Here is an 8,516-nt window from a genome sequence, read left to right as displayed (position 1 = left end):
TCTCTTCATTTATATATATTTACGATCAAATATTAACTCATTATTATTATTATTTATTTTTTAAAAAATACACATTTGTTACTTAAATTTACAATTTGTTCGAGGCTGGCACCCAGGACTCCGTAAATTCCTAACTCCTACATATTATCTCATAATCCGTTCTTATCTCTCAGATAGATTATTTCAAGTAAATCACAACTGCGCTTATTCATCCCTGTTTCCTCAGTCTGCTGGTGTACCTCAGGGTAGTATCCTTGGTCCTATCCTTTATACAGTTTTTACAGCTGACATCCCAACCCATTCTAACACTATTCTCACCACGTATGCCGATGACACATGCCTATTGTAAGTGAATAATGATCCTTCCATTGTATCCCAAACCCTCCAATCCCACATCACCACGCTTTAAGGATGGTGCCAAAACTGGAGGATTAAAATAAATTCCAATAAATCCCACCAAATCACATTTACCCTTCGTCTTGCCCCACAATATATCTTAATAATACCCCACTTATTCCAGTTGAACAGATCGGTTGCTTAGGACTAAATCTGGACAAACGACTGACATGGAATCCTCATACAAGACTGAAAAGACAGGAAACTGCTCGTCGATTCCGACTATTACAACATTTACTAGACAAACGATCCAAACTTCCAATCCATTAAAAAAGACTGATCTACATGACTGTTATAAGGCCTATCTGGACATACGGGGTTGAGCTATGGGGCTTCACTAAACCATCGAATTCCTCTCGAATCCAATCCTTACAGTCCAAAATCATTAAAGCTCCACACTTTGTCACAAATCAAGCCATCCATCAGGACCTCAATGTCCCCTATGTTGCCGATTTGGCCAGAACCAGGTACCAATCCTTCCATAATAAACTTTCCAACCACCCAAAGCAACTCGTTTCTAACCTGGCTTCTCCTTCACTACCTAATAATCCTCCTAGGCGTCTGAAAAGAAGATGGCTTCGAGATCTTCTCCTTTAGAAATTTTTTGGAGTTCTATCAATGGGTAGATTCTCCACATGTTTGTATTATGTCATAATATAACTTACAGCAAATTTACTTGATGTGTATATATGTATACAGTTGTAAATAACAATAAATAATTTATTTAAAAAAAATATTGCAAAAGCGTTTTGGCATATAATGTAAATTTGTGCTTCATAACAAAAATTATTAACATGAAGTGGGAAATGGAGAAGCTTTCTTTGATCCAATTAGTTCGTCCTAACGAAACAGATCTGTGCTCCAGAGGTGATGTTTTTATGATGAAGGAATCGTCTAAGTAATGAAAGCAGGTGATTCTATCTTTTTTTTCAAAGAAGTTACGTGTGATTTCCAGATCAATCATGTGTCCATTGTGAATCCTAAGCATTTTGTCTTTGTTTCGGTAACAGAATGTTGTTAAGTGTTTGTTGAGGGCAGTCTGAACGTCTAAATGTAAATGTTACTTGGTTTGAATTTTGCACGATATGTTAATTATGGTTCACCATTTATTAAAACGATTTCGGAATATATTTCAGTGTCTATAAGTTGTGAGAAGCTGAGTCGGGTTGGCTTCCGTCAAAAGTATTACAGTGTCGTCAGCATAGATTGTGAGTAGTGTGTCTGTTTGTAGATTGTCGGGTGTGTATGCAGAGGAGAAAACTGAGCCTAAAATGCTATCCTACGGTATAATCCCACCGATTTGACTATAAACGGAATATTCCTAATGAACCATCAAAAGTGCATATTCATGAAATGGTCTCATAATAGATTTGTAGTAGAATTGTTTTGAGTTTGCTGAGGAGGTCATCATGTGAGGTGTCTAAAAAAAAAAAAAAATGCTGTGCAATATTCCTTCTTTTCTTCTGCCATTTTTATGAGTGTATTTAAAAAAATAATACTTTAAATTCTGAGAAGATATAAGGTAAATTAATCGTGTATTATACTTTAAACGTGCTAGGGACATATTTTTATAAAATAAAGAAAAAATCACCAAAACATTCTCATAAGTCAGATTTATACAAAAAAATAAAATATTTTTAGCATATTCTTAAGCATAAATATAACCTAATGTATAAAGTTTTCTTTTTTAGCAAGATAACTAATATTTTACAATAAAATAATATAAATATTAATATGGTAATTAAAAGACATATCCCAAAAAGTAATGTTGCTCAGGACCAGGAGCATCGTTGTAAAGTTTATGAACATCAAAAACTGAAATTTTCTAGCCTTAACCTTGGTCCGGTTGGATGTTGTGGATGCCGAGATTAAGAGGAACTTGCACATTGATCAAATAGCACCATATGTAAAAAAAATAATTAAATAATTATATCGTACTATGTAATCTTCTTCCAGATATAATAGCTATTTGATTTTTACATTTTCTATTTTAAACTAAAGAATAAACCATTTCAAAAAATCTTTGGACTATAATAAAAATGTTCAGAATTTCTTTTAAATCAAAACAAACTTTTAAATCAAATTTAATTATTGATGAGCTTTCTCTAAAAAAGTTCTTGCTGTTATTTCTTCAAATTTTCTAGAAAAAACCTCTTATCTTTGATCTAAAGATACATTTTCTGTTTTGGTGCATCAGACCCTTCGTTACAAATTGATTTGTAACTAATTGCTTTCAGGAAGCACCAATCAGAAATTTTTTTTTACTCTGCAAAAACTATTAGTTAATCCTTACAATTATATCATAGGTTATAAATTATTACAAACCTCTTATCTATTCTCTTAGAGAGATTCCTGAAGTTTGATGGATTTATTATCTGCTTTAAGAATCAAAACAGGACTTTTACTATTGAGCTTTCAATATATTTTTTTTGTTCTTAAAACTTCATTTACTTGTAAATTATTTATTGATATTTACAACTGTATTGAAATATAGACAACCAGCAAAATTTGATGTTAAATGTACAAAGCCATGATACAGGTACTTGGTGATTCTAACCATTCATAGAACTTCAATAACATTTCTAGAAGAGAAGATCTCGAGCCCATCTTCTTTTCAAAGGCCCAGGAGGATTATTAGGTAATGAAAAAGAATCCAGGTTAGAAACAAGTGGGTTTGGGTGGTTGGAAAGTTTATCATGGAAGGATTGGTATCTGGTTCTGGCCAAATCGGCAACATATGGAATATTGGGTCCTGATGGATGACTTGATTTGTGACAAAATAAGAAGCATTAAGGATTTTGGATTGTAAATATTGAGAGATAGTCGATGGTTTAGTGGAGACCCAACTCCGTAAGTCTAGTTAGGACTTATTATAGTAATGTAAATGAGTCTTTTGTAATTAGTTGGAGGTTTATACCGTTTATCTAGTAAGTGATGTAATAGTCGGAATCGACGAGCAGTTTTCTATCTTCTCAGTCTTGTATGAGGAGTTCGTAAAATTACCACCATATAATAAATTTATCAGTCTACATTCAAGGAAACATTATGTCAGATACAAAATAAGTTAGAAGGTCTTGGTATTGAGGTCCTGAAATTTCTATTTCCTATATGATTTGAATGTTTTGAGACGATTTTTTAATATAAAATATATATAAAATTTCTAAAATAATTTTTAATCTAAGATAATGAAAAATTATTCCAAGAATATAGAGTATAATGAAAATCCATCCCAAGAGTACACAATATAATGAAAATCCATCCCAAGAGTACAGACTATAATGAAAAACCATACCAAGAGTAGAGTAGAGGAGCAGAGTTTTTTCCTGAAAATCAAGCTTTGTTCTTACAAGACTGGGATTACTGTATTGTTGTGAGACTTGGACTACCTCTTGGCTTGTGAACAGGAACTCCTAGTATTTGAAAGAAGAATTCTCAACATCCTATATGGTGATGTTCTCATAGGAGGAGAGTTGAATAGGAGGAAAAACCAGGAGGTGTACACTAAGGAGCCCGATATAGTTCAAGTGATGAAAATAGCAAGACTGAGATGGGCAGTGAGGATCGACCAAGACAAAATTACTGATGGAGCCACTCCATGGTACCAGGAGAAGAGGAAGACCAAAGCTGCGATAGGCTGAAGGTGGTGCTGCTGATGCAACAAATATGCTAGGGCTTCGGAATTGGATGGCGGCTGCAAGGGACCAAGACAATTGGCGGAAGCTGCTGGAGGAGGTCAGGATTCGGCACCGGATTGTAGAGGCACACTAGTAGTAGTCGTAGATTGTACAATAATGGTTACTTGTTGACAACTTTACCAGCTATGAAACAGCCCGTAGAAGAACCACATTATAGAAATGAACCACTGTCTATCCTTGCAGCATGTCCATTTTAAATTTTTTTTTAAATAATTTATTTATTGATATTTACAACTGTATACATATCAATATATACACATCAAGTAAAACATTTTAAAATAAAAATCAAATTTTTTTTTTTCAAATCTACCAGTAATAAAGCATTGGAGTGATGTGAACTAACATTTCCTTTTCACTTTGTTTGTATTTTTTAAAATTTAATGAACGGTTTTCGGAGTTTATAAATGTGTTACAACCGCAAATAAAATATGAGCTATAGTTAACTTTTGTTAAACGAGTTTTGATACTGCATCTATTGTACTATTTTCAGAGCAAATAATTTTAAGCCTACTACCTAATAGTTAATACGAACCAACATTTCGCCTTAGCTCTGCTCATGACAGTGAGTGCTCTGCGTTAAGCGTGTGGTTATTGCAATACTTTAGGTCGTACTTCCAATTGTTGCATTTAATGTTTACCTATATTTTCATCAAATAAAAAAAATATATTCCTCGTCCCTTAAATTTCATTTATCTCCAATTTTATTCAAAATCAAACTCTCCCACCCTATAAAATTATTAAAACTACATTAAACACCCTAGTAGCCCGTGCGTATACCAGTTATTTTGCACAATCAGATTTCGTATAAAAATAAAGATATATATAAAAAGTAAATATGGCAGTAGGTACTGTCATGACTGCAACAGATGCCATGTTCACCTTAACACAAATTTGTTTTTTTGTGTGGAATAAAACGAAACATTTGTAACCTGCTTCTAAGTATAAATAAAAGAAGAATATATAAAAAGTATAAATTGTGTATATGTTTTACTAAGTGCAGTTATTACATACTTGATTCATAATTAACGAGAGATAAATTAAAAATCTACTTTTGTTTAATAGGTTAAATGACGAAAAGGCTGTAAAACATGGTACATATTATACATATCATATATAGTGGTTTATATTGTACTTATCATGTGTTACTTAAAACAGAGCAAGAACTAAAATATTTTTTCTTATCAATTTAGTAACTTTTCTTATTAACTAAGTTGGATCCGATTTGCTTGCACTTATACGGGAATCCATCGTTCGGGTCAATAGTATTGATAACACAAAAATAGCTTTTGTCAGAAATGTTACTGGCGTTGAAAATTTTGGATTTAATTTTCTTGTCATTTAAAACCTTTCTGCGTCTAGCGGCCATCAGTTCCATGTTTTACCTCCAACCAGCTAACAATAACCATAATTTAATTCCAATATTAGGGTTATTCATGATCTTAAATTTAACATGTTAGAGTTTGTTAAATGGGGAAATGTGTCGTTCTTTTAGCATGTTCAAACGATATAACATTTAACATGGTTGAAAGCCAGTTAATAGGTTTGCTGAATGGAGAATGACGTCAAGCAACAGACCAGCTGATTTCGACACCATTTTGTCGGTTATCGTTTTGATAGGGTAGTTGCTCGTAGTTCGTGTTTGTCTTGTTGTTTTTGTTTGGGACGTTTTTAAACTCTAATAAAGTAATGGATAAAAAAAAAATAAAGTAATGGAGAAAAAAACATGGAGAGAAAGCAAGGAACAAGGTGAGGTTGAGGGAAGATAATTAGACGAAATCATTAGAGATTTTTTTATCTCCTTAAGATTACAAGATTACAAAACAAGTTACCAAAAAAATCCGCTAGGAGCTCTTTGGATTTAACATAATAACATTGACTCTAAATTAGGCTGCTTACAATTCTATATTAATAACATTTAGCATGTTAAATCTTTTTACCGTGAACCCATCATGAATTATTGTTTTAATAAATTATAAATGTCTAACACATTCTTTTAAAAACCTGTGAATTCGCCTTTAAGGAATCACTTCCTTCAACTTCAACTCAAAAAAATGTCAGATACCACGTTTTACGAGCGGATGACTCATATCAATAAAAATATGGATATTTTTAATCTTTGAAAGAAAGAAAAAAGGAATATATTGAATTGAAAGAGTGCTTATTGCATTTAAATGGGGAGGAGTTTAACTGAAGAAGAGGAAAAGGCATGTTGCATATCGGCAGGGAGGGAAATCCAGCGGGATAAAAAGGAATGTTTGAATGTTTTAGCTCTGTGGGCAGGGATATAGAGATCAAAATGGTGGGATCTAGTTTCCTGTGCGTGTATAGGGGATTTAAACTGTAGGAGACTATAGATTTAGGTATAGTGCTGGGAATTGATGGTTAGGTATAGACAATATCCGAGAAAATACACAGTTAATAGGAAAGAGTCACTCCCCATGGAGGTGGAAAACATGAGAACCATTAGATAGAGGTACAGAAGACAAGTCTGAAAAAGGAATTTAATCCTTCTGTAGAGTATTCAGTACAATATTCTGAGTATTTTGTTACTTTTTTTGATTTTGAGTTGAAAGTACACGAGTACTGAGTATAAAGTATAGCCCAAAGGACGACCGAAGTAGGAGATTTACCATCACACTACTTGACCTCTGTGAAGTTGGCTCCCCATCCTTGAAAAATTTCAATTTTTTTTTGAGTTCTAGTAGTATCCATAAGAGTTCCAATAATACCGGTCAAATGCCCGCGCGTAAAATACGTATTTTGTGAAACTTTAACACCGTATATCTATTTTCCTGGCAACATTAAGGATTTATTCAATAAGGATAATTTTTAGAACTCTTGGGGGGGCCTACAGAACTCTCAACAGAACTCCCAAAAAACGAAAAAAAAAATTTCCAAAAATGTTTGATCGCGAATTTTTCACCTGAACATTCGTAAAAATTAAAAATTCGTAAAAAATATTTAAAAAAATATTAAAAAAAATTTTCGTAAAAAATATAAATAATCGAGAACTCTAGAACTCTTATGGATGCTACTAGAACTAAAAAAAAATTGAAATTTTTCAAGGATGGGGGGCCAACTTCACAGAGGTTAGTGACCTATTATTCAACGCAGAATTTAATGTTCTTTAATAAGATTAACTATAACTTGGTCAGGGCCCACCATACAGGAATTACAGTAAAAAAATATAGTCCTAAAATTTCATAATTCAAAGTAATTATCATCCTTATTAAATTAATGATTTATTATAATGATTGTTTGAGAGTGGTTTATTTCATTATTAGCACACATCTTGATCTAATATACTCTCAACATTATTTTTAGAAACTCTCTAACGTTTCGGCCCTCAGGCCATTTTCAAGGAGACAACTTATAAAAATTTTTGTTTTTATATTAATTAATTGTTTTCCTTAACAACATACTGATATTTTTGGCTATACTTTAAATATTGATGTCATGTTCTTTAAAATCTTTTCTGTAGGCTAATTGCTCATTTTATATCTTTAAAATAAATTAAATATTAGAAAAACATCATAACAGTTTTTCAAATAATGTTTTTAAACTGATTATTTACTTACATAACTTATTATATCTTAAATTTAAAACTTTTTCACACAAATAATCTTCTTTTTTTCCACTTACAAATATCATTGATAACAGAACCTACCTTCAACAGGTTAGGACGCTGTAATTACCTTATCATTAAAAATAATTTTTTTACATTTAATACAATATATTAACATTCAATTTCAATTTATTTGCTTAACTTATCATTTCTTAAATCCATAATAACTATATTTTTATTATATATGTATTTTTTACATTCATACCTCCCTCTCTTTTTTATTTTTTCACATATGCACTCACCTATACATGCTTTTATATGTGTCTATATTATATATACATCTGTAAACTCAAGATTTGAACATTTATCTATTTACCAACTTATTTCTAATAATTACATATTTATTTTACTTAAAATTTCAGAATAATGGTGGTTTAGTCCTTTAGAATCTGATTTGAAATTTACAGTATAATTTATATTTTCTGAGATGTAAATTGATTCTAATATTTTTCTTCTAAAATAATCATTTTCTTTATGAATGACCTTGACACTTTCAAGATCAAAATCATGTTTATTTTGAACAACATGTACTAATGGAGTTTTCTTTGGGTCCTTTGTCATATTTTTTATATCATTCCCATGTTGATACATCCTGTCTTTCATATATTGTTTAGTTTCATCAATCCTTATTAAGTTTTAGGACCGCCAACAGTGTTTCCGTATTGTTTGGTAGAAATTAATTTTTTAAATTATTTACAGATACATTTTGTTTATATTTTGGGCTGAATTCATTGCATAAGTTGGAGTTTTATTTAACTGTCTTATTAGCTATATCTTTATAACTTTTTTTTTATTGCGTA

This window comes from Halyomorpha halys, unplaced genomic scaffold (genome assembly GCF_000696795.3).
Source record: "Halyomorpha halys isolate HHAL.00 unplaced genomic scaffold, Hhal_1.1 Scaffold5.1, whole genome shotgun sequence".
NCBI lineage: Eukaryota > Metazoa > Arthropoda > Insecta > Hemiptera > Pentatomidae > Halyomorpha > Halyomorpha halys.
Note: the sequence above shows the minus strand (reverse complement) of the source record.